The sequence below is a fragment of the Bubalus kerabau genome, chromosome 18 (assembly GCF_029407905.1).
Source record: "Bubalus kerabau isolate K-KA32 ecotype Philippines breed swamp buffalo chromosome 18, PCC_UOA_SB_1v2, whole genome shotgun sequence".
NCBI lineage: Eukaryota > Metazoa > Chordata > Mammalia > Artiodactyla > Bovidae > Bubalus > Bubalus kerabau.
The window spans coordinates 20723915-20750387 of NC_073641.1; the positions used below are offsets into that span (position 1 = coordinate 20723915).

Sequence of the window (26473 nt, forward strand, 5' to 3'; positions counted from 1 at the left end):
AGAGGTACTTAAGGAATATTTGTTGAGTTAATTGCTAGCTTCTGTTATCCATTGGGGATTGCTTGATTGGGTAGCCCAAACCTTTAAGGGCAAGATATTGGCCATAAAACAACTCTGAGACATGGACACCAGGCAAAGAAAATCAAGGAGTATAGGAATGAAAAGGGGAATTAAGTACAGCGTGACCTTTCACTCTGTTCTCCTTGGTTCTGTAGTTAGTGGAGAGAAACTAGGAGAAACCGTAGGCTGCAAAGATTGGTATCAGTTTACACCAAAGCAAAACTCTGCTCACCAACACAAGGACTTGGAAGCAGTATACACAGAGATCTCACAAAATATAAAAACACAGAAACTGCCTTCAGCATTGGCGTCATTGTGTAGAAAGTCTATTTACATTGGTTCTTATGAGGTCAGCAAAACATTTTGAATAGCAACTCTTTGGCTGCCTACACTGAATCTGGAAATATGAAATAAAATATAAACAGCTGACCTGACTTCTGAGCAGGGTGTTCCAAAATTTCTTCTTTGCTTTCTCCTGCAACAGATTGCATTGTTACTATATTTGTAGATTTCTGTCACCTCAGATGAAAGGATCCTGACGTTGGTTAGGGTAAAACCCAAAACACAGGTGATGGAAGGGAACACCCAATGTTATAGCCTCCAACAAGGAAGATCCACTGTGGTTGTTTTCCTTTCCATTGTGTAACCATAAGGATAGGGAGGGGCTCGGGGAGAAAAGCTGAAATCACGTCTACATGGATGGAAGGCAATTTAGTTTCCATCAGACGCAGTGGCATTGATCAGTGAATAGCAAAATCTTGAACCATAGTTGCCCAGTACAAACTGTGTCACAGGATCCAGTTCAAGGATATCTGCAGTTTGCTTAGTTTTCACATCAGTGCAGGTGGAGTCAATTTGGGCTGAACTAAAATGACCTTTGGAAATAGTTTATCACCTCTTCTTTTTAGCGACTAATATCTTAAAAAAAAACCCTACCCCAAAATATGAATTTAATCCTTATTCAGGCCAGTGAAAGTTGAGGGGAAGACTACCCCTACCCCACACTGCATTGGTTTTCTGCCCATCAGCATTGAAGGGGGCAGAAGTCTTCTGCAGGGACAGTTCAGCTGGGGCACAGAGGCAGGTGACCTTGAGGGGCCAGTAAAGTAGGTCTTAGGAGGTGATTATATCACTTATTTCTTCCTTCTGTGTGCGTGCATGCTAAATTGCTTCAGTCATGTCCAACTCTGTGCTACCCTATGGACTGCAGCATGCTAGGCTCCTCTGTCTATGGGATTCTCCAGGCAAGAATATTGGAGTGGGTTACCATGCCCTCCTCTAGGGGATCTTGCTGACTCAGGGATTGAACCCACGTCTCTTACATCTACCTGTATTGGCAGGTGGGTTCTTTACCACCAGTTCCACCTGGGAAGCCTTTCTTCCTTCTAGGGGTATCTAACTATAAAGATAGGCTCAGTGTAAAGCCCACTTGCCGTCAGACACTTGAAAGTGCCTGAGTGTGAAAAGTTGAAATGTGCTCACAAAATACCCATGAGTGAACACGTAGATTTTTTCTCAGGGGTTCCCTGTCGGAGTCTCTTAAGCACCCAGTTTCCCTTGAAGGAAACCAGTGCCAATAAAGAGACACTTAAAGAAGCTGAGGCAGAGTAAACCATATTGATTTATAGCCCATATATAAGGAAAAATTAGAAGGTGATTGCTTCTTGGCAGGAAAGCTATGACAGACCTAGACAGTATGTTAAGAAGCAAGGATGTTACCTTGCTGATAAAAGTCTGTATAGTCAAGGCTATGGTCTTTCCAGTAGTCAGGTACGGATGTGAGAATTGTACCATAAAAGAAGGCAGAGCACCAAAGAATTGATGCTTTCACTCTGGTGTTGGAGAAGACTCTTGAGAGTTCCTTGGACAGCAAGGAGATCAAACCAGTCAATCCTAAAGGAAAGCAACCCTAAATACTCATTGGAAGGACGGATGGTGAAGTTGAAGCTCCAATACTTTGGCCACCTGATGTGAAGAGCTGATTCATTGGAAAAGACCCTGATGCTGGGAAAGATTGAGGGCAGGAGGAGAAGAGGGTGACAGAGGATGAGATGGTTGGAAGGCATCACCAATTCAATGGACATGAACTTGGGCAAACTCCAGGAGATTGTGAGGGACAGGGAAGGCTGGCATGCTATAGTCCATGGGGTCACAAAGAGTCAGTCATGACTTGGCAACTGAGCAACAACAAAGGAAAAATCTCCCTACCTAGCAATTTTTTAAGAAAACCATGCACTAAAGGAAAAATTGCTATCCGCACCACCACCCCCCACCCTGTTCTTTCTTATGCTCTGTTTTGTTTGTCGTGTTAATTGGAGATTTACATTATTTATTCTGTATGATATCCAGACCGTTTAGGAATTATTTGGTATTTTTCCAGTTGTTCCTCCTTCCTGGCCTTGGGTGTGGTGCTGGAGCAGCAGAGAGAAATCGAGCATAGTCCCTACTTGTCAGGAGTTCACACTCCAGCTGGCTGGCCCAACCACAACCAGCAACTACCATACGGTTTGATGAGGGAGACAGTTTGACAAGGCATGGCAGTGGCATGGGTGCAAGTGTTTGACTTAGGGGCAGGAAATTGAGGGGAAGCTTGAGAGCTTGAGATGGGGAGGGAGATGTGAGCTGTATCCTGTCAAAAAGTGGTGGTATTTCAGATGGAGGGGAAGAGGCTTGGGAGGTAGAGGTGGTCTGGGAAGAGGGACTAGTAAGTCCAAAACACAGAGGTGGCAATGGCCTTGTGTGTTTTGGGAACCTTTGGGAGGTTGGTAAGGCTAGAGTACGTGGGAAATGACGAAAGAAGAAAGAAGGAGACAAGCATGGAATGTTTGGTAGGCTGTGCAGAGGCACCTGGAGTTTTTCTAAAGCCTCGGGGAGCCTCCCAGGATTTTTCAGAGTCCCTCGGCAGCCATGGTTCCCACGCAAGCCAACAGTGACTGGAAGTTTGCTAGACTCCAAGGAGGCAGGCCCAATGAGGGGGAGTTAACCCCCTTTGTGGCAGCCCTGAGACAATGATGGATAAATGTCCCAGCTTCCTGGCCCCCGAGTGGGGCAAAACTGCAGTCCCTCCTTGGGTGTCCTGGAGGCCCCCACTGGATGGAGCCCCACTGCTCACAGCAGTGATCTGATCATTTTCACATCAGTATTTCTTCTCGCCCCTGCCGTTCTTCCACACCCCTTACACTTGCTCCCTGGGGTCTCTTCTTCAATAATATTTGCACTTAAATTCTTAGCTCAGAGTCCGTTTCTTATGGAACCCAACCTAAGCCAGTGTTTTGGGAGATGGGGAGAGATACGGTCATGCAGGCAGATTCTACATGGTTTTCATGAACACGAAGGTAAGAGGGGAGGATTCAAGAGCAATTTAGAAAATACAATTTGTAGAAATTACAGCTTTGGTGGATGTATCGTGAGAAGAAGGGAGGGAGTCTCAGGTGACTCATGGTTTGGGCTTGTGAACTGGGGAACTCTATTAAGCAAGATAAGGACCACAGGCTGGAAAATAGAATTTTTGGTGACATATAAGGAATTTGGATTTGATTATGTTGAGTTTGAAGAATTGCCACAGACAGTGTGAAGCTTAGAGGAAAGAAGCAGCTTGGAAACCCCAGCATTGAAGATAGGCATCATTTCCTAAGTAGCAGGGGAAGCTATGGTGTGAGTGTGGGCAGGGCCTGTGGGGAAAACCCAGCAAGGACAGAACCCTGGGAGTACATGCCAAGCCTTACCAAGCATATGGATGAGGAGGACCTGCTAAAGAGGAGTAAAAGACCAGGCAAGGGCCAAGAGAGCGATGTTGCAGAAACTAAGAGAGGGAAAGTGTTAGGAGAGGGAGAAAACAATGAAGAGCTTCCGTGAGGTAAGCCTGCACATTTCTATTGGATGTAGACACTGGGTGGTCAGTGGTATCTTTAGGAAGTTGGTATTAATTTGGATCAGTTAGAGAAGCAGGAGGGGTTTCCCCCCTTAAGAAATCTAATTTTATTACTTGGAAAATAGGTTCAACAAGAAATGCCTCAGTTCAGTTCAGTTCAGTTGCTCAGTCGTGTCCGACTCTTTGCGACCCCCAATCGCAGCACACCAGGCCTCCCTGTCCATCACCAACTCCCGGAGTTCACTCAGACTCATGTCCATCGAGTCAGTGATGCCATCCAGCCATCTCATCCTCTGTCGTCCCCTTCTCCTCCTGCCCCCAATCCCTCCCAGCATCAGAGTCTTTTCCAATGAGTCAAGTCTTCGCATGAGGTGGCCAAAGTACTGGAGTTTCAGTTAGAAATGCCTAGAAGAGTATAAATAGATGAGCATAATTTCTAATTCTAGGTAAACATGATTTCAGTTAGCATGCCAAAGGATACAACCCTCTATTTAGATGATTTGTATAAAATTGGAGACTTACAAAGCTTCAAGTTTGTTGTTCTAATTGGGCAAGATTTTTCCTTCTAAGCTAGCTGTTATTATTATTTTTTTTAAGTTGGTCCTACTCCTGTTCAAGGAGCTTCCCAGGTGACTCAGTGGTAAAGAGCCCACCTGCCAAAGCAGGAGCTGCAGGGGATGTGGGTTCCATCCCTGTTGGGAAGAGCTCCTGAAGTAGGAAATGACAACCCTCCCCAGTCTTCTTGCTGGGATAATCCCATGGATAGAGGAGCCTGTCAGGCTACAGGCCATGGGGTCACAAAAGAGTCAGACGCAACTGAGCGACTGAGCATGCGTGCACTCCTGTTTTAAAAAACAAAGCAAAACAAAGTTTAATTTTATAGCTGGTGCCCTGTTGAATTTTGAATAACAGTGATACTTTCTGTGTCTTATTTAGTTACTTTGATTAAGGATTTAATCTCTATGGTTAGACTGGGTAAGTATTGGAACGACTCCCTTATGACTTTCTAAGATCCCTGGGGAGGTACTTCTCTGTGCCTCAGTTTCCCCATCTGTAAAGTGGAGGTGATATTCTGAGGTAATATAACCTCAGAATGTTTCTCTCAGGACAATTGAGTTAATTCTAGTAGTGTACTTAAAACCATGTGTGGCATAGACTAAGTGCTTAGTACCTTTTAGTATCGAAATACTATTTATTAGTGTTTTTCCTATGTATTATCTGTTTCTGTTGTTAAAAATCGGGAGACAGCATGATGTAAAGGAATAATGGTTGGACTAGAAAACAAAAGAGTAAGGGTCTATTCTCAGCTTTTTCTGTCAACTCCACTCATTTCTCTGAGCTCACTTTTCTTTATTTGTAAAAGACGGAGGTTGGAAGACAAAACCTTTGCCAGTCTTGGCTTTAATATTCTGGAAGCCTACCTTTTGCTTGGGGCGGGGGAGGTTGCTGATTTACATTAGTGGTCTTAGCTATACCCTGTTTTTCCCTGAAGGAAAGATAAACGGGCAAAAAGGGAAATCTGAAAACCTTTCCACTAGGCTTTATGAAAAGTGTGCTAAATGTTTTTGTTTACTTTTGCACAATTCCTTTCTTGGGCTGAAACGTACAAATCAATTGCTTATGTTCTCGTTGGATGGCTTATCTTTTCTTTTTGTGTATATCCAGTGATTTTTCATTTTTGGCATTTTAAAATCCCTTTTATAGAAAAATCAAAAAATTTTCATGCATCCATTTTATTTGTTAATGCTATAATCTGTATAAAACCAGCCCACTTAAATTCATTATTCATTTACATCATAAATATGACATGAAAATAAAGTAATAATTATATGATGTGCTATTTTCTTGTATCTTAACATATTTTTGAGGTCTGAAAATTGGTCCCTTTTCTAGTTTTGCCCTTAATCCAGTGCATGTTTCCTTTGATGAGTTATTTTTCATGCGCACACATGGGGGAGCTTTTGAGACACTGGTTTGGATGTTATACGTCAGTGGCTTTCCCAACGACTTGAGGTGATGGAACGGAGTTCTCCATCACGGGCAGCATAAGAAGCTGGAATTTCCTTAGTGTCTGTTGTCTGTTATGAGGTCCTAGGAACAATTCATTATTCTCTCCTAAAAGTAGCTGTGTATGTGCATTCTCAAGCAAAAAAAAAAAAAAGAGGGGGGTGGTAAAAATTAAAAAGGAAAAAGGAAAGGAAGATTTTAGCAGATTTGTTTTCTGATGCCTCAGTAAGATGATTATGGGACCTAAAAGCATGGTGGAATAGAAGAAAAAATCCTACCTGAAAGGAGAAGAAGAAAAAGTGAAAGGTCAGAGTTGAGTCTGATGCTCTTGGCTTCTTGCTTTGTTTGCTGTTGGAGGAAAATGCAGAAAAATAGAAAGTGCTGTGTTAAGTGAAAAGAAGCCTCAGTTTCACAGGCCCTGAACTGGCTTTATCATTTTCTTTTTTTGGACCCAATTAAAAAAAATAATTTTTGATGTAAATAAACACATGAAAATAGCCCTGGTGGCAGCTGCACAGACACTGGGTATCATGGATGGCCGGGGCTGCCCTTTCCCCAGTTTATTTGGATTATCAACAGCATCATAGTCACACCCAGATGCTTTGCTCATGAAGCAGGGTTTTAAATGCCTTTGAAAATGAAGATACTATGAGAAAATCAATACTGCTGATTTTTTGTTTTTACTGCTATTTACATATTAACAAAACCCCAGTACCAGTTATTTTACTTGTGTAAAGTCTATGGTATAGCTGGATTAATATAAATTTATATAAAATTAAACAGACCATTCTTTGTGATGGATGGGAAATAGGTAAAAGTAGCTTCCCCTTCTAACTGGTTTTGGCTCCCAAGGCAGCCAAATTATATTCTCTGCAGTTTATGTTTGACTCCTTGCCACTCCTTTTCTCTAATCTTTTCCTCAGGACTCTCTCTCTCACTCTTATGGTTTCAATCACCAACTGTATTACCGTCCTGGACTTCCATCACAGACTCCAATTGTACATTTTCTACCACTCACTGCACATTCCTACCTGGATATGGGAGTCAGATGTAGTTAATCAGGTGCCAAACTTACCTTCCTTCCTCCACTTGTCTGCTCAGCCTCCTCCTCTACTCCCCAGCTCAGGTCACCAATCCCTCCTGGCTTTCCCACTTCTACTCTTTTTTTAATAACTTTAGTTTATGTTGGAGTATATCCTGTTGGCAATGTTGGGATAGTTTCAGGTGCACAGCAAAGAAACTCAGCCATACATATGCATGTAGCCATTTCCCACCCCCCAGACCCTCTCCCATCCAGGCTGCCATATAACATTGAGCAGAGTTCCCTGTGCTATGCAGTAGGACCTTGTTGGTTATGCAGTTTTTAAACATAGCAGCGTGTACATGTCAATCCCAAACTCCCTCATTATCCCTTCCCCCCACCCTTCCCCCCTGGTAACCATAAGTTCATTTTCTAAGTCTGTGAGTGTTTCTGTTTCATAAATATTTGTATATTTGTATCATTTCTTTTTAGAATTCACATATGAGGGATGTCATACAGTATTTCTCTTTCTCTGACTTAATTTACTCAGTATGAAAATCTCCAGGTCCAGCTGTGTTGCTGCAGATGGCATTCTTTCATTTTTTATGGTCGAGTAATATTCCATTGCACACATATACCACAACTTCTTTATCCATTCCTCTGTCAATAGACACTTATGTTGCTTCCATACCTTGGCTATTGTAAACAGTGCTGCAATGAACACTGGGGTGTGTGTATCCTTTTGGACCACGTTTTCCTCTGGATGTTTGCCCAGAAGTCCCACTTCTGCTCTTGAATTTTTTGAGCCACCTAGGCTTGAAAATTTGGGGTCACTTTTGACACTTGCCTGTCTCATGTTCTGTGCTGTGTCGTGACACCCCAAGACCACCCTTAGGCTTGATGACGTGCTAAAAGAATACATCGACTCAGAAAAGCTAGTACACTCATGGCTATGGTTTACTGAAGTAAAAGGACAGAGATTAAGAGAAAAGGGAAAGATGCATTGGGCATGATTTCCAGGAGAAAACAGGCACAAGCTTCCAAAACTTTTTTCCCAGGGGAGTCGCATGGCTGTGCTTAATTCTCTGAGCAATGATGTGTGATGCGATGTGCAACCAGGGAACCAGCAGAGCTCACCTGAGCCCTGGTGTCCAGGGTTTTTATTAGGAATCAGTCATGTAGACATGCAGTGCCAATGTGATTTATTTCAGTTGTTCAGACTCCAGATCCCCAGGAAAAGACAGGAATTCACTGTGAATCATACTGTTAGTATAAACTATTTGACCAGACTGATACTGCTTGGCTCAAGGCTTCAGGCATATAACACTTTTACCCGGCAGACTATTCTAAGGACTCAGAGCTCAGCTACTAAGAGCTGGCCAAGTCCTGGAGACAGGACATTTTTGAGAACATGCAGGATTTGAGGAACCCAGCTCTGTTGAGTTAACCTTACAATCACCAGGTTTTATTGGTTACTGGCAAAAATGGGTAAGAGCACATACTTTGGTGTTAAACAGGTATGTTTCTAGCTCTATGAGGATTAAATGAGATGTAGTTAAGAGAAGAGTGGACATATAAATACTAAATGAATGTTAGATGATGGTTTGTTGTTGTTATAATTAGTATTGTGTCTGCCCTTTCCTATCCAGTGCTGCATCTGTCCATCTAGTCTAAGACCTTATTGGCTTCGCTTTCATGGTACGTTAGCTTCCCACATCAGTGAACCTAGGAAGTTCTACGGCAATAATGGTCCCCAAATCTGAGCAGCTTGCAGACACAGGAGGGTCTCTCAATCCGTACTTACTCATTCTGAGTCAGCTGCAGCTCTGCTCCATGTGGTTGTCATCCTGGGACCCAGACTGAAGGAACAGCTCTGCTTTGGGATATTATAAAAGAGCATGTGATAGAACCATTTACAGGCTCTTAAAGTTTTTCTTGAAAATGGCATGTTTTCTATGCATTCCCATATAATTGTCTAAAGAATGCCATGTAGGCAGACCTAAGGCTAATGGATTAGGAGTATATAATGTTCCCTTGGCAGGTGGTGGTGAGTGTTTGGATAATAATATAATGTCACCTTTCCTAGCTGGCCTCTCTGCCTCCAGGCTCCTCCTACTCTCGTCACACTCCAGTCTATTCTGTTGACTATCACCAAGTCTATATCCGCAAAGCTCAGTGTTGGTGAGTTATTTCCCTTCTCTAAAATTGCCTTAATTCACCATCTTCTACTGACTAGTCAAGTAAGCTCCTTTTTAAGTTCAACCACTCATGGCTCTCCTGTGCTCCAGTTAAACCTGAATATTCACCAACCCTGGGCCTATTTTATCTTAGCACCTCGGCACTATTGCTCACGACAGCCATTTACTGAGAAGGATGACAAGTGCCTTACTCATAGTCATGCCTGAAACATGTGATGAATGAATGGAAAAATAAATGTTGCTCCGGTGTTACAAAGAAACCCAACTGCTATTCAATGACAGGGAGGCCAGGCAGGGGAGTGTGGGGAGGTAAAGATCCAACTCATGCTTTTCTCACAAGCCAAGTCCTGAGGTGGGATATGCAGGAAGGGTGTCTTCTTCTAATTAACACATAAGCAGTGAATAGTATGGCAGTGGCCTTCCTTCTAGGGTCTTTGTATATTAAAAGGAAACCTCCTGTAGAGGATCTTTGTGCGCCCAAAGGACCATACAATGTGGAAGTCATCACAGAGCAGCAGGAAAAAAACTGTTGTTTAGGGTCTGCTTTTTTTGTAAGTTTCATGTCCTGGGCCACCAAGTCACCGACCTACTCAGCCTCCTTTGAATATCTGTGTCTCAGGGACCCTTCATGAGATGGAGCTCTTATGCCACTTTGGGTTTCATGAGAAGGGACCCATGGGCTTGGTTGTCTTTGCCCATTTAAGTTTTAGTTATCCTGAGGGCAGCACCCCTCTTACTGGAGAAAATAGCTCTTGAGGCCAAAAATAGCAGACTGAGAGTAAAGGATGAATAAAAGTAACTGGATCTATTTCACTTGGTAAAAAGAGATAAAGCCTGGCTTCATGAAAGCGTTTCTAAAAATAAAAGTCAATCCCTGGCAGTGCAGCAAATAAGCCAAAACGGCTTCTTGGGTGAGTGATTTTTAAGGTTTTTTTTTTTTTTTCCTGGTTACAATTTTAAAAAGCTTCTCTAAAAGAAATCTGTTCCAAATTCAGTTACTAAAAGGGAGTGATGCCGATTAGTGGGAAGGAGAGCCAGAGGACTTCGGTGGCCCCAGGCGGTAACTGTGAACGTGGGGGAGGCTTCCTTGCTCCCTGGGAGTCCGCTCTCAGCCGGGCTGTGCCTAACAGCTCTAGAGCTGATGAAACCATTGTCCGAGCTGTCAGCAACGAGTTGGTTTTAACTTTTTAAGCAATATTTTACTTAGGCTTCTACTTTGTGTCAAGAGGGCTAAGTTTTTAGATGACTAAGGTAATAAACCAAGCAGAGTAAACTCAGTGTCATCTGTGTTAAGGTATTAACTCCAGCACTAATGAGATGCTGAGTAGCAAGACAGAGATGATTAGTGGACACAGAATAAAGGAATTGAGGACGTAAACTTTTACATCCTTACATATTAGGATTAGGAGTAGTGTGCCTGCATACTCAGTCATGTCTGACTCTTCATGACCCCGTGGACTGTAGCCTGCCAGGCTCCTGTGTCCATGGGATTTCCCAGAAAAGAATAAATACTGGGGTGGGTTGCGATGCTCTCCTCCAGGGGATCTTCCTGACCCAGGGGTGGAACCTGTGTCTACTGTGTCAGCTGCATTGGCAGGCAGATTCTTTACCATTTAGCCACCTGGGAAGCTCATTAGAGTGTGGAGCTAATTAGAGTGTGGAGTCTGAAAAGAGAGACCTAGCCTTGAATTAGAGAGAAGATGAAGTTTGATCAACTCAACATATGTCCCCCTCACTCGTGGGAAAACTCCAGGGCCATTTGTGTTGTCATTAAATAGTCTTACTAATAATAATTTAATGAAATACCAATGTGTCTGTGGCATCCTTGTCATTACCAGGATACAGCCATTCACACTTCATATTTATGGGCTCCAAGTCTGCTCTGAAATTCCTTCACACACGACTTTAGCCATCATGACTTGCCAGTGGACAAAACAATAGAATCTTCTTATAGAACCCTAAGGATCTTGTCACTGTTCCCAAGCCTGAGGAGACTTTCTGGAACAAAGTCAAAGGGAGACAAAATGTTGCCTCCATTGTGTGTATATTCTGTATATAGAAAAGATTTTTATATTTCCCTTTGAAGAAAACATCCTTTTCAGGAATGGCTTTTCTTCTATAGTCTTATAAAATGTATTAAGTAATTTATTTTAAATTTGCTTTTTCTTCTTTTTATTTGAATGAACCTTCTCCTCCTTTCACATGGATGGGTAGTCATTTAATTATCAAATGAGAAGGATTTGGGTCTTTTAGATCTTCCTTTAATGGGGAGTGATATGTCTATTGATAACCATGGTAGTTCCCCTCTGGGAGAATCCTTTGTAGTTCTGTGGCCTTGAAAGTGGATACTGAGCTTTCTGTGTGAGTGGTCACTCCTGAGATCTTTGACTAAGCTGACAGGTCATTTTTCATCAAGGCCTGAGTTGGCCTCCCTGTCTGCTGTGGCTGGGGAACATGCTGGGTCAGAAATTGAAGCTGGAAACTTTTGCGTTAAGTCACTTCAGTCGTGGCTGACTCTTTGTGACCCTATGGACTGTAACCCGCCAGGTTCCTCTGTCTGCAGGATTCTCCAGGAAAGAATACTGGAGTGGGTTGCCATGTGCCCTCCTCCAGGGGGATCTTCCTGACCCAGGGATCAAACCCGCATCTCTTGAGTCTCCTACATTGCAGGCAGATTCCTTACCACTGAGCCACCTGGGAAACCCGCCAAAACTTTTGCAGTGCTCTATCCAGATTCTGTTTCTTTAGAATGGTCAAAGTAGAACTGTTCTTCAGCTCATTCATGTTATTTATGGCAGTGATAATACAGTAATAATACAGCCCAGAACTTCTGCTCCTTTGCTCATTTACTCTGGAATGTTTGAGTGCTTGCAGTGTGCTGAGCAACGTGCTAGATCCTGGAGGTTCAGTAGTAGGGTCTAAGTCAGAGTAAGTCTTGTTCTCCTAGTGTCTAACATAGTTATAATTGATGGGAGAAGATAGACAGTCAGGCTGCTCCAGTATATTGTGACGAGGGCCGTGATGAGGAAGCACGGTGAGCCCGGCAGGGATATTCAAAAGGATTTGATTGTCTGTGTGAACCAGGAAGTGTGTCAGATGCTGAGTTTACAGTTAACTAGCAAAATAGACATTGCCTCTGCTGTCTTGATACTTAGGATTCTGGAAGACTGGTTTTGATTGAATGATCACATAAATGCAAATAGGTGACATTGCTGTAAAGAAAACATGTGGTATGATAAAAGAATCTCCTAGGGAATCTAATTTAGACTGAGGGTTCTGGGAACATGAATTGGGGAAGACATTTAGGCTGAGACGTGAGTTATGAGTAGGAGCTGGTCAACTGCAATGAGGGGAGGAAAGGGCTCCAGGTGGAAAGACAATCCTCTGCTGAGGCTGGTGGCAGCAAAAGCGTGAAGGTTCACAGTGCAGGATGTTTGAGGGGTGGGGGCAGAGAGAGTCAGGGGTTCCACTGGGTTGTGGCCAGGGTCAGATCACAAGGAGCCTTCTCAGCCATAGGAAGGAGTCTTGACTTTTCTTGGGGGGTGGGGTGGGGTATGGGAGCTTTTGAAGTGTTTGAGCAGGAAGGAGACACGATCAGGTTTGTGCCTTTAAGAAGGTCATGTGGTTTCAGGAGTAGATTAAGTTGTGGGACAAGTCAGGGGGCGTGGAGACTAGTTAGGAGGCTGCTGCAAGAACCAGGAGTAAGAATTTCAGTAGGGAGTATTGGTGGGTGTGTGGGCCCTTGCACCAGTGCCTGGCTCGGGTCCTAGCCTGTCACTCAGTAGCTGGACAGCTCCGAGCAGTCACTGTGCTTCTGTGGGCCGCTGGTCTTGTTTCTGTAAAATAGGGGTGATAGTACTAATGCCTGTTTCTTGGGTTGCCATGGGATAATCACCATTTAGTGCTCAGAGCCGCTTGTGGGTGAGGTGTTTGTGCACTGTGTTTTATGCTGGCTGGGCCCTGCTGAAAGGCTCAGGATTGGAGGGCCAGTGCAGGTGGGAGCCCGCTCTCTATTTACAACCCCTGTGCCCTGGAGGGAGTTTAACCTTCCTGGAGGAGCAGATGCCTGTTTAAATTCATAAATTCATTCGTCCTAAAGGAGCATTGTTTTTGTAGTTTGGACAAAGTTACCTTGGGTAGAAAAGCCCTGCCTGGCACATATAAGTACTCAATCAATGTTATCTGTTATTAGTGGCTGTGTGTGACTTTGTACAAATCAGTGAACCTTTCTATGCCCATTTTCTTATCTGTAAAATGAGAAAATAATGGCCCCTGTGTAATAGAATTGGTTATAAGAATTAATGAATTAATATACGCTCAAGACTTAAAATAGTGCCTGGCATGAATAAATATGTGTACTAAAAAGATACACAAGAGCTTTATTCATTCAGCGGCATTTGTGAGTCCACTGTATGCTGGGCACAGAGCTGAAACTTGGAAGAAAGAAGAAATGTCTCTATCCTCATGAGGTAAACAAAAACTTAGCTTGATAATTAATTAAAACTCTCATAAGTGTTATGAAAATAAAGTCTAAGAGAGAAAGAAGCAATTAGGAATATTTGAAAATGTTTAGCTAGAAATAGGAATAGCAAGAATCTGATTAGATATAGGAGATGATCCTCATGGCAGGATCCTGTCTCCCAACTTCATAGCTGGACTCCTAAGGATGGGTCTGATTACCTAGCTAACTTTGTGTGTGATTTGGGAAATGAATTCAGATAGAAATGAAAATGTACTATATTTAAAAATTATTTGGTGCACTGAAAAATTCCCCAAAGTTTGTATAGAGAAAATGCATATATAGTCAACTGATTTTAAGCTTGTTATATAATCTATAAGATTTGAAATAGCAAATGAGTTTTGTAAACTGGAAGCAATGTCCTTATTATCTATGTGGAGAAGAGATACATGAAAGTATCCCATGTGATTTTGCTTGCTTTGTCTTATTTGTTTTCCTGTTTAAATCTGACAGGGTCATGGGTGAATCAGATGACCTTCTCTGGGCAATATCTGAAACACTGTGGAGAGGGAACATGGTGGAATATTCATGGGCACCTTTAGCGGTTTAGGATTGCTCTCAGACTGAATTCTTATTCAGAGCTGTGCTGAGGGCTTGGGTACCCTAGGCAACACAGAAGTTTCTTTGATATGCTCCTTCGTGTTTCCTCTGTTTTAAATCCCCAAGTGAAATTGCACCTGGATCTGTAGCTCATGTCATTCCTCTTTACTCTGCCCTTTCTGCTTCATTCTTCCTAACAGACCATAAAGGTGATCATGTTTTGGGGGAGCAAGAAAAAGTGCCAGTTGGAATTTATAGGCATGCAGGAGAAAACTGCTTTGCTTTGCCATGGGAATGTTACAATGTTGGCTATGAGTTGTTTGGATTTTGAAGTCTTGTTTTTTTCCAAAGATTTTTTTTTTAATTTAGACCATTTTTAAAGTCTTTATTGAATTTATTATATTGCTTCTGTATTATGTTTTGGTCTTTTGGCTGGCAGGCATGGGGGATCTTAGCTCCCTGACCAGGGATCAAACCTGTACCCCTGCATTGAGGTGAAGTCTTAACCTCTAGATTATCAGACAAACCCCTTTGTTTGGTTTTTGAACTGAAGAAACTGTAGCAACATTATTAGGTAAATTAACAATTGTAGCTCAACCATTTTTTCAAGAAAAGAAAGGCTTATTAAGAGTATTGAGGGCTGTGCAAGGTAGAATAATGCCCATCTTCCTTCCTCCTTCCCCCACTTTCAAGATATCCACATCCTAACCCCTGGAACCTGTGAATGTGCTGTGTTATCTGGCAAAGGGGAATTAAGGTTGGAGATGGAATTAAGGTTGATAATTAGATGACTTTGAGATGCAGAGGTTATCCTAGATTATCTGGAAGGCTTCCCTGGTGACTCAGATGGTAAAGAACCTGCTTGCAATGCAGGAGACCCAGGTTTGATCCTGAGGTTGGGAAGATCCCCTGGAAAAGGGAATGGCAGCCCACTCCAATATTCTTGCCTGAAGATTTGCATGGACAGAGAAAAGATTTCCATGTCCATTTCCATGGACAGATTTCCATGGCAGGCTACAGTCCATGGGGTTGCAAAGAGTCGGAAGTGATTGAGCGACTCACACACATAATGTAATTGCACGGGTGCTCAAGAGTAGAAGAGGGAGGCAGTGGTGTAACACGAAGTGTCAGAATGACGCAGCATGAGACAGTCTCCACCAGTCCTTTCTGGGTTTTAAAGATGGAGAAAGAGGGCCATAAGTCAAAGAATAAGAGCAGCCTCCACAAGCTAGAAAAGGAAAGAAAGCGAGTTCTCTTCTGAGCCCCCAGAAAGGGATGCAGCTCTTCCAACTCCAATTTAGGCCATTGAGACCCATTCTGGACCTCTGATGTCCATAGCTGAAAGACAGTACATTTGTATTGTTTTAAGTCACTAAATTTGTGATAATCTGTCCCAGTGGCTAACCAACCAGACCTGACAATTTTAAGTTGTTAAGAATCTGGAAAACTGTGGAGTCTATACTTGTAAGAGAAACAATGTTAAATGCAAGTATCCTGTAGATCTTAGACAGCTGTCATTTTGTTCTCTAACAATCTAGAGAAGAGGTAGCAAACTGAAAAACTGTCAGTCTAGTGAGGTGGTATAAATGCATGAGACCAGCCTGGTGGAAAAGAGGGAAGGGAGAGGAGTGTGGCTAACCAGAGAGTTCACGGCCAGGCTCGGGGAGCAAGGAGGGGCAGTGGCTGCTCATTTCCAGGTGATCTGTTGCTGTGAGGGAACGTGAGCAGTATTGCCAGATCTTCCAAGTTCTTTCAGAGCAGCACCAAAGTTTGAAATTTTAGTGTAAATTATTCTAATATTTAACTCAAGACTGTTTAAATAAAAACCAACAACTAACCAACCAACCAGATCCCTTTTAGAGTGTACGGTGATGCTGCTAAGCTGCTAAGTCGCTTCAGTCGTGTCCGACTCTGTGCGACCCCATAGACGGCAGCCCACCAGGCTCCCCCGTCCCTGGGATTCTCTAGGCAAGAATACTAGAGTGGGTTGCCATTTCCTTCTCCAGTGCACGAAAGTGAAAAGTGAAAGTGAAGTCGCTCAGTCGTGTCCGACTCTTAGCGACCCCATGGACTGCAGCCTACCAGGCTCCTCTGTCCATGGGATTTTCCAGGCAAGAGTACTGGAGTACGGTGATACAGGGAAATTAATAATTGAGCTAGTCAAGAATCAGCATCAGGCTTGATTGCAGAAGCCAAAGGTTTTTTTCCTTCTCCTCCTTAATAAAGTAAAAGGAGGAGGTTAATAATGGTGGAGAGATAAAAGGATATGGAAAAAAATAATATTTACCAAGTGCAAAATACCTACTAGACATTGAAGAAGGGATTTAAAGCACACAATCCTTTAATTCTTGTAACAATTTTGTGAGGTAAGCAATGCTCTCATTTCCACGTAAGAAACCTGAGTCCAAAAGAGGTCAAATAACTTGCACTTGGCCATATAGATAGTAAGTGGCAAACAGAACTCAACACATTTTCCCAGGGATTCAGGGTTTTGGAGAGAAGGAAGACCAGTGCTTCCTGTGAAGCTGGAGAGAAGGCTGAACTGGTAAGAACTGTAAGGGAACAACAGATGCTCACACAGTAGGAACTTCCCTTTACTGCAAAGTAAGATTATGTGGGGACCTCACAGGTAGGTTTGTAATGAAGCGTGTGTCTGACTGGATTACTTCAGGAGAGAAGAGGCTGGCCTCCACTAGGTGATTGAGTCTTGATGTGGGAATGTTTGGTGGACAGTGACAAAGGCCCACAAGCAGGATGGCTTTGAGTGGAATGTGTGTACACCCCCTTGGTTCTTATGGCAGCATCCTTCATAAGTTTAACCAGAGAGGAGCTGAATGACTGAGACTGACCATTGGCTAAGTAAAAGCTCAAATGTTAAGAAATATGGGTGGGGGCTTCCTTGGTGGCTCAGTGGTAAAGAATCCACCTGTGCAAGAGACATGGGTTCAATTCCTGATCATGAAAGATCCCACATGCCTAGGGGATCTAAGCCCATCCATCGCAGCTACTGTGTTCTACAGCCTGGGAGCCACAACGATTGAGCCCATGTGCTGCAACTGAAGCCTGCAAGCCCAGAGCCCATGCTCCACAACAAGGGAGGTCACAGCAATGAGAAGCTCATGCACTGCAACCAGGGGGTAGCCCCTGTTCACTGCAGCTAGAGGAAAGCCTGCACAGCAATGGAGACCCAGCACAGACAAAAGCAAACAAACGAAAAAGGAAATCTGGGTAGTTCAACCTCATCAGTCTCTAGGAAATGTAAATTAAATCCACAGGACCACATTGATGCTATACTACTACATCCATCGGATTGGCTAAAATGGAATGACTGACAGCTTCCCAGGTGGCGCTAGTGGTAAAGAACCTGCCTGCCAGTGTAGAAGACATAAGAGACGTGGGTTCGATCCCTGAGTGGGGAAGATCCCCTAGAGAAGGGCATGGCTACCCACTCTAGTATTCTTGCCTGGAGAATCCCATGGACAGAGGAGCTTGGTGGGCTACAGTCCACAGGATTGCAAAAAGTCAGACACAACTGAAATGACTTAGCATGCACTGCTGAGAATGAGAGGCAATAGAAACCCTGCTGGTAGGAGTATAAATTAGTAGATTCACTTTGGGAAGCTTTTCAGTATCTGTGAAAGAGCATATATAATAACCTAGGGTCTAAGATTTCAATTCCTAGGTGCATATCTAGCAAAACTCTGTACATTAGACCACCAAAAGACATGTGCAAGAATGCTCATAGTAACATTATTTGTAATAGCAAAAAATGAAAGCAGCTCACTAATTTGTGGTATAGTCAAAACATAACTTACCATGCAGCAATACAGAGGAATGAGAGACAGTCACACACAATATGGATGAATCTCAAGAACACCGTGTGGAGAAAAGAAGCCCACCCAAAGCATGTATGCTGTATGATTTTGTTCATATGAAGCTTAGAAACAGACCTTTGGCCTCAGGATTCAGGATCGTGATTAACTTTAAGGGGAAAGGATAACTGAGATGCAACGTAAGAGGGGGCTTCTAGATGCTGCAGTGTTCTAATTTTAAAAATTTTGTGAAAATCCATTGTCCTTCTCTGTGCTTATATTTTATTTCAATACAGAAAAAAAAGAACATATGGCCTGGAGGGAAGGCTGGAATCATGACAGGGCAGTATTGAAATTGTTGACAAGTGCATTCAGCAGAAAAGATCGAATTATTGAATGTGTCCTCAGTTATATTGGATGTGGGGGACTGGGAGAAATTAGGGACATGATGGTTGTGGTGGAAGAGGAAGAATTACTACCTTTCTAGATAATGGATGTAGAGAGCATCTTGATACGATGAATCTGCTGTGTAGCTGTTACGGGACTGAAGATAGAATATTCATCATCTGTGTGACTGTGTCCTGTCCTGTTTCATGAGTCAAGCCATTTTCATAGTGCAACATGGGGAGGAGTCAGTAGTTTAATTCAAAGTGGATATAGTGGAGACCCTGACAGCTCATATTTTGACCTTATCTCATTTTTGCTTGTTAACTAGGCACTAGACCTCTGTATAGGGAAACTGATAGCTGCATTACCATGTTAAGCAACTTATAGGTGATGTAAAAGATTTTGCTCTAGTTGTGAGCTTGAACCTGGCTTTTTCTGGTCTGTGGTCTCCTAGCAAGAGAAATGTAACAGTTAAGTTCCCCATGTGGCTTTAAAAGGGAGACAATTCTTTCTTATGTATACGCTGAAAGTACCTTTTTTTCTTTTCCTCAGAAAACTAGGTTTAAGATCTTTGTCTTAGTAACATCTATTTGCTACTTAGGTATTTTGGTTAAAACAGAAAGACCATTTGTCTCTTGAATCAAAGGTTAAAAAATTTTTCTTAATGGATTATATTCATTCCTAAGGTTGCTTTCCAGTTATCATGGGTAACCAACTCTAAGGCAGAGGATGAGGAAATTAAGGGCAGTGTTGCATTTTCTTTCCTCATATTGCTTCTTACTTTTTTGGGTTGATTTGTATTCTATCTTTCCTTATATTTTATCTCTAATGGTTGATGAAGATAATTTCTAAATAAGTTTCATTTACATTTTCTTCCTCAGCTCCAGAGGTTCTGTTGAATGCAATCTGCGACATATATTAGGATACCTGTGAAGTGAAGTGAAGTGAAAGTCCTTCAGTCATGTCTGACTCTTTGCAACTATACAGTCCATGGAATTCTCCAGGTCAGAATACTGGAGTGGGTAGCCTTTCCCTTCTCCAGGAGATCTTCCCAACCCAGGGATTGAGCCCAGGTCTCCCTCATTGCAGGTGGATTCTTTACCAACTGAGCTGTCAGGGAAGCCCTGGACACCTGTAATGGAATACAAATAATCCATTACATAGCACATACCTAAAGGGACCTTCCCTCCTGTCTCAGTGGTACAGAACCTGCCTGCCAATGCAGGAGACATGGGTTTGATTCCTGGGTTGGGAAGATCCCTTGGAGAAGGAAATTGGCACCCACTCCAGTATTCTTGCATGGAAAGCCCATGAAAGAGGATCCTGGCAGGCTACAGTCTATGGGGTTGCAGATGAGTTGGGTGTGACTTAGTGACTAAACCACAACAACAAAGGGACCTTTAATTGATCATGAAAATTGAGATCTTTTGAGAATAAAAAGATGTGCTATTGATCATTATGCTGAACAACAGATGTGACGCAGCACTGTCATGTGTAAATGGGGATGTACGGTTGCCCTGCCCAGAGCCCTTCTGGCGGGAATAAGCCTTGTGAAGTCTCCGTTCTGTTAGGGATGCTGCTTACCTGGCCCACCCACTCTTGGCGGGATGACTCACAGATATTAACTCAGTTCTCTCCAGTGATACAATACTGGATACGTACAAATACTACATGACAGGTTTTGGATATTACCTTCTAATTCCTCCCAGTTGAAATCCTGGCAAAAGCCTGTAACTGAATATCACCAACAGAATGGCCTCTATTCATGTCTGACCTGATTTTTCCTCCTTATTTTCTTGACTTTCGTTTTTCAGGATCTCATGACTGTGAGCAGACAATTCTCAGCCTTGTTAAACATAGAATTTTTTTTCCAATGATGAGGTTGGGAAGTCAGTATGGCATGCAGTGTGTTTGCTACTCGTTGCTTCTCACTGGGCCCAGCTCCCCTGTGATGGGCTGCCAGGCAGGTCTCACTTTCTTCCTCCTTGGTCCTTGAATCAGCTGACTCACTCTTCTATCTGTGCACTCTATTCTCAGCAGTGGGAGTTGTTAGGAATCTGAGGGCTTAATTACACTCCATCCTTTCTCTGTGTCCTAGACCAATAGAGAAATAAAGACATAGAAGTCAGGGAATGATATATTTTTCAAGTTTTTGACTTATTTATGTTAGTGAATTAAAATTACACTATTAGAAAGTGGAAGTGAAAAGTGAAGTGAAAGTGTTAGTCACATAGTCGTGTCCAACATTTTGTGATCTCATAGACTGTAGCCCGCCAGGCTCCTCTGTCCATACAGAATACTGGAGTGGGTTACCATGCCCAGGCTCCTCTGTCCATACAGAATACTGGAGTGGGTTACCATGCCCTTCTCCAGGGGATCTTCCTGACCCAAGTATTGAATCCGGGTCTTCTGCACTGCGGGCAGATTCTTACCAACTGAACCACGAGGATTAGCAATGTATGTGCAAAGGGATTTAATGCATCATAGTATGTACAGTTATCATTAAAAAGTCAGGATGTAAGTCACAATGACTATAAACATAAAATCTATATTAGAACATTCTCCAGGGACTTCTCTGGTGGTCCAGTATTTAAGACTTTGTGCTTTCACTGCAGGAAGTGCAGATTTGATCACTGGTCAGGAAATTAAAACCTCACATGCCATTGTGGCATGGCTGAAATTACAGCCAAATTTAAAAATTTAAAAAATTTAAAATTTAAAAAATTTAAAAAAATTTAAAAAATTTAAAATTTAAAAAAAATTTAATCCCACCAAATTTAAAAAAATTTAGTCCCACCAAATTTAAAAAAAAACAAGAAAACATCCTCCATAAGTAATACATTGGACTGTTTTAGTTCACAGTTGTCATTTGAGAATCTGATGATCACTGTCCTTCATTTTATGATCCCTCAAAATCACCTGGACAGATATATATAAATAGGAGAGGAAGTTTCATTATGTATAATTTCCCTTTGGTCTATCTTGTTAATATCCATTTATTTACTTCTATTGAGTTGCCCAAAAAGTTTGAGAGCTTTGAAGAGCTCATTTAAGTATCATAAAGAATCTCTTCTTTAATCCTGACACATCTTCGTTATGGAGCTGGGCCCAGTGGGCTTCCCACCATTTTTCCTCACAGTGGACTTACTTTCTCTGTCCCCAAGCAGCTAGTTCTACCCCTGTGGATTTAAATAAGGAGAACAGAAGAACATCTGTGATTTCAGGATGGTAGTTTATGGTGAAAGGGAGGGTGAAAAGTAGAGGGGAGAAGAGTTACAGATAGCTAGAAGGAGGAAGAAAGAGGCATGGAAAGAGGAGGAGGAGAGAGGAAGAAGACAGAGAGAGGGTGATGGAGAGGGTGTGATGGAGTGGTCCAGATATTGAGAAGAAGGGAGCGAGGGAAGGAGAGAGAAAGAGAGACTGAGGAAGAGGGGGACCCAACAAGCAGATAATCCTTTTCTCTACCCATAATGGAAAATGGAGGAATGGCAGAGCAAGGGAAGGATACCTCCTCCAGAGTACCAGTAGGTGGCTGTGAGAATTCCTAGTTTATGTATTAAAGTGAGATTTTGGGAGAAGGAAAAAAGGGACCCCCCGCCCCCAACATGTCCTGCTACCCGCCCCCCCCCCCCCCACCAGCCAACAAAGGTCATGATGTTCCCTGTGAAACTCCTCTAAGTACCTCTCAAGATGGCAATGCCCAGAACCTTACTATTCAACCATCTCATGTACTGTGTCCTAGGGGCTACAGTGAGAACCCTGGACAACTGCAATGCCTTTCCAACATTGTCGCATATGAAGGAATATGAAGTCGCATCTTTGTCCCTGTAAATTGAAACAGAACACCAGCTCTCTTTAGGAGAAGGGTATAACACTTTTATGTTAGATGAAGACAACTTTATTATTACTGTTGTTATTTTATGAAAGGGAAAATTGCATGACTACATTTTGAAATGTTTGCAAATGTTTTGTCCTTGGGTAAAACCAGGGAATGGGAGAAGATCAAAGATATTTCAGAGATGCAAAATGAATTTCTTTCTCCATAATGCTTCTTTCATTTCCACTATCTATAAGATCTGAAAAAGAACATTCAGCGATGACATACATTATTCAAAAGTATTTTCTCTGGAGAGGGCAGAGCTTTTCTTAACCTCCTTCTAGGTCAGGGCAGCTATGTCAGGTCAAGTGGAAGCATGAGGTCATCTTGGGGCTGGAGTCTTAGTCCTGATGATTCCTCTAGGAGAGTCGAAGGGATACTTGACATTTGTTACTTCCACTGGACTGGGAAAATATCCCTTCTGTGTTAAGTGCTTGTTCTTCAGATTCAAAAAGCACAGAAGACTGTACTGACAAACTTGATGAGCAAGGCCGTCAGGATTCCCACTGAAAGCTCAGAGTATCAAGGTCTCAGCAGGCACGAGAAACACAAAATTGAACAGTGAGTTAGGACAGGGGAAATTGCAGGGCAGTAAGACTGGCACAACTTGTTGAAATTCATGTTCCATTAAGGAGTAGGAAAAAATTACCTTGAATGGGCTACTTAAGATGGAAAAAAAAAGAAATTGTATTTTCAAAGTTTTCATTTGATATAGACTTCTTATTGACACAAAATTCTTATAAAAGCCCAAAATGAGCAGAAGATCTAAATAGGCATTTCTCTAAAGAAGACATAAGATGCCCAAAATTGCTAATTATTAGAGAAATGCAAATCAAGACTGTAAAGAAGTACCACCTCATACCAGGCAGAATGGCCATCATCAAAACGTCTACAGACAATAAATGCTGGAGAGGATGTGGAAAAAAGGGGACCCTCATGCACTGCTGGTGGGAATGCGAATTGGTGCAGCCATATGAACAACAGTATGGAGGTTCCTTAAAAAACTAAAACTAGAGCTACCACATGACCCTGCAATCCTATGCCTGGGCGTATATCTGGAGAAGGCAAAGACTCTAATCTGAAAAGATACATGTTCTCAGATGTTTAGCACTATGTACAATAGCCAAGACATGAAAGCAACCTTAAATGTTCATCAACAGATGAATTGATAAAGGTGATGTCATGTATATGTGTGTCTATATATATACATATACACACATGATGGAATATTACTTAGCCATAAAGGAGTGAAATGACATTTGAAACAACATGGATGGACCTAGAGATTATCCTACTAAGTGAAGTAAGTGAGAAAAAGACAGACAGATATCATCTGGTATTATTTATTTGTGGAATCTGAAAAAAATGATACAAATAAACTTATTTACAAGACAGAAATAGACTCATAAGACATAGAAAACAAATTTATGGTACCAAAGGGGAAAGAGGGAGAGGTCAATTAGGAATTTGGGATTAACATAAACACACTACTATATAGAAAATAGATAAACAGCAGGAACCTACTGTATAGCACAGGGAACTATATCTTATAATAACCTATAGTGGGAAAGAATTTGAATATGAATATATATATGTGTGTGTATAATAACAGAATCACTTTGCTGTACACCTGCAACATTGTAAATTTAACTATACTTCAAAAAATAGTAAAATGAAAAAATTCTTATAAATTATTTTTACCCCCAATAAATAAAAACTGGTTTTCTGAATAGACTGTGTGTATCTACCCATGTAGGAGACCTGTTCATCAGGACAGAATGATCTCAGAGATTAGGTAGAGTGCTTTGATCTTCAGCTCTCTTGGCCTGGGGTAGTGTTCACTTATTTCCCTTTTTCAAAAGTTTTAAGATCTGTTTCATCTGAGAGATTAAACATCCAGCTTACCAGTGAAAGCACACACAGATCTTCTTGTCCCTTTAATCTCTTGATTTATCAGGTGCACCTCTCTGGTTGAATTTCATTTGCATGTTGATTTCATTTGTGGTTTGTGTAAAGTTCACTTCCAGGGCTGTGGTGCTGCCTATATCTGTGCAGATTAATCACCATACAATTGGGCTGGTGTGGGCGTTGAGTGCAGTGAAAAGGAAGTCACATTCTTCTTGCCACACCATTGATGCGTCAACCCACAGGAAGGGGAACTTTTTCCACAAAGGTGCCATGTGGGCTAGCAAATGGCCATGATCACCCCCAAGGTCTCCTGTTTTGAAGAGCAGGCAGAAATGGTCTGGTCTAGAGTTCCAGAAGTAGTCCGAGTCTTAGTCTCAACTATTTAAGTCTATTATTCAGTTTGGTTAGCCTGAGGAATTCAAAATTCTAATTTTGGGGAAGTCTTGGAACCTTGGTGTATTTGGTTCAAAACAGTGCTTGCTATAAAAATTTACTGTTCAGCAAGCTGCATAATTTGGGGCTTAATTGCATTCTGTCCACCCGCCCATCCATCCATACATCCATATATGCGTCCAATCCGTCTCTTCATTACGAAAGACGGTTTGCACTGGTCAGATAGGTGTTGTAAGTGAATGGTTCAGGGAGGGATTACAGTGTAATAGGACATGGTAGAGTCTTAGCAAATCAAATATTTCTCCACCCATGGAGAGTGTCCATTACTCACCATCTGGGGATTGTTGTCTTGCAGAAAAGCAAACGTGTGTACCTGTAGAAGTTTCAGGTCTTTTGACTTTTTTCCCAAATGAGCTGAAAATAAAGTCGTAAAATCTCCTGAGTTTTAAATATTGACAGCCAATTAATTCAACTGTTTAAAAATACTGTGCTAACATTGTGAGACTTGTTGCTACCCGTTAATGTGGGGAAAATAGGTTGGTCACCTTAGGTGTTTGGTTGTCGGTTTGTGATCTCTGCCTCTAAGGGATGTACGTGTGTCCTTAGAAGGGTGTCCAGTATCACCTTGTAGTTGAATGGGAAACTTCTCTACTTGTACTGAATTTTGAAGTAGAGATATCTAATCATCTCTCTGCATTTTGGAGGATAGGCATTTTTCATGATCGTGCTTGGTTAAGTCCGACTCTGTGTGACCCCATGGACTGTATGTAGCCTGCCAAACTCCTCTGTCCATGGGATTTCCCAGGCAAGGATACTGGAGAGGGTTGCTATTTCCTACTCTAGGGGATCTTCCCGACCCAGGGATAAAACCCATGTCTCCTGCATCTCCTGCATTGGCAGGTAGATTCTTTACCACTGTGCCACATGGGAAGTAGGCATTATTGGTGGCTATTAAAAAAATAATTATTAGCCTACTGCTTCCTGATTAAAGCAAGTCTCTCAAGACTTCAATGAGGTCCTCGTGGGCTTACAAAGGAGTTTAGGATTGGCAGTAAAAACAGAGGGATGGGAATAAAACTTTCTTGTTTTTGGGAATAGACCTGATCTGTATATATTGATTTCAAGAGTAGGGATTTTAAAGTAACTCAATTTAATCTGCATTTCTAAAAAGAAATACAAAACTTCTTGACAGAAATGCCAGCTGTTTTAATGTCTAAGCACCCATGGAGCTCTGCCAAGTTGAAAGCAAATTTAAGCAAATTTTAATCAAGATGGCATCTCACAGAACTGGCATATGCATGGTTCATAAATTTTATCTTTTTGCTTAAGAAAAAAAGTGACATTTCACTTAATCCCATGGCAGAAAATCTTTTAAGGTTTTATGAAAGACTATTAGGATCAGAATGAAACATGTTATAAAATTCAGTAATATTTAATAATATATTTAATGCTTTATATTTTATTATGTATTTTAATACAAATTAAATTTAATATTTTACAGCAAGCTGATTATTTTTCTGGTGCCTTCTAAGGAAGTTTCACACAAGCCCATGTAATGCTGGACCAGAGTTGGTAAGATACCCTGTGTCCCTAGCTTCCGGTTTTCCCCGCCTGACCATCCTCCACACAGCAGCTGATGTTTGTCTTCTGATTGATCCTGGCTTGAGTAACACATCACATTGGTAGAGTAAGAATTTAGGAAGTAGCTCAATAGGACATCCCAATAGGGTGGCCTTTCTGAAAAAGCAGGTGCATATTCCTCCTGAGCCTGTTGGTTGCTGGCAAGTGTGAGCTTTGGAGCACTAATGAAAGGTGGGAACTCAGGAGTTTTCCCCCTGGACTTGAGGGATATCCCCATGCTTTCTTTGTAGAATTGGCAG

The 26473-nt window shown here is 42.1% G+C and overlaps 1 long non-coding RNA gene across 4 annotated transcripts in view; it reads left to right on the forward strand.

Annotated features, from left to right (window-relative positions):
- LOC129633320 (uncharacterized) overlaps positions 1 to 26473 on the forward strand; it is a 607349-nt gene that overhangs the window by 126855 nt on the left and 454021 nt on the right. For all 4 annotated transcript variants that reach the window (XR_008705021.1, XR_008705019.1, XR_008705020.1 and 1 more), the window contains exon 3: positions 26095 to 26165. This is a non-coding gene — a long non-coding RNA (uncharacterized LOC129633320). The remainder of the gene's footprint in view (positions 1 to 26094; positions 26166 to 26473) is intronic.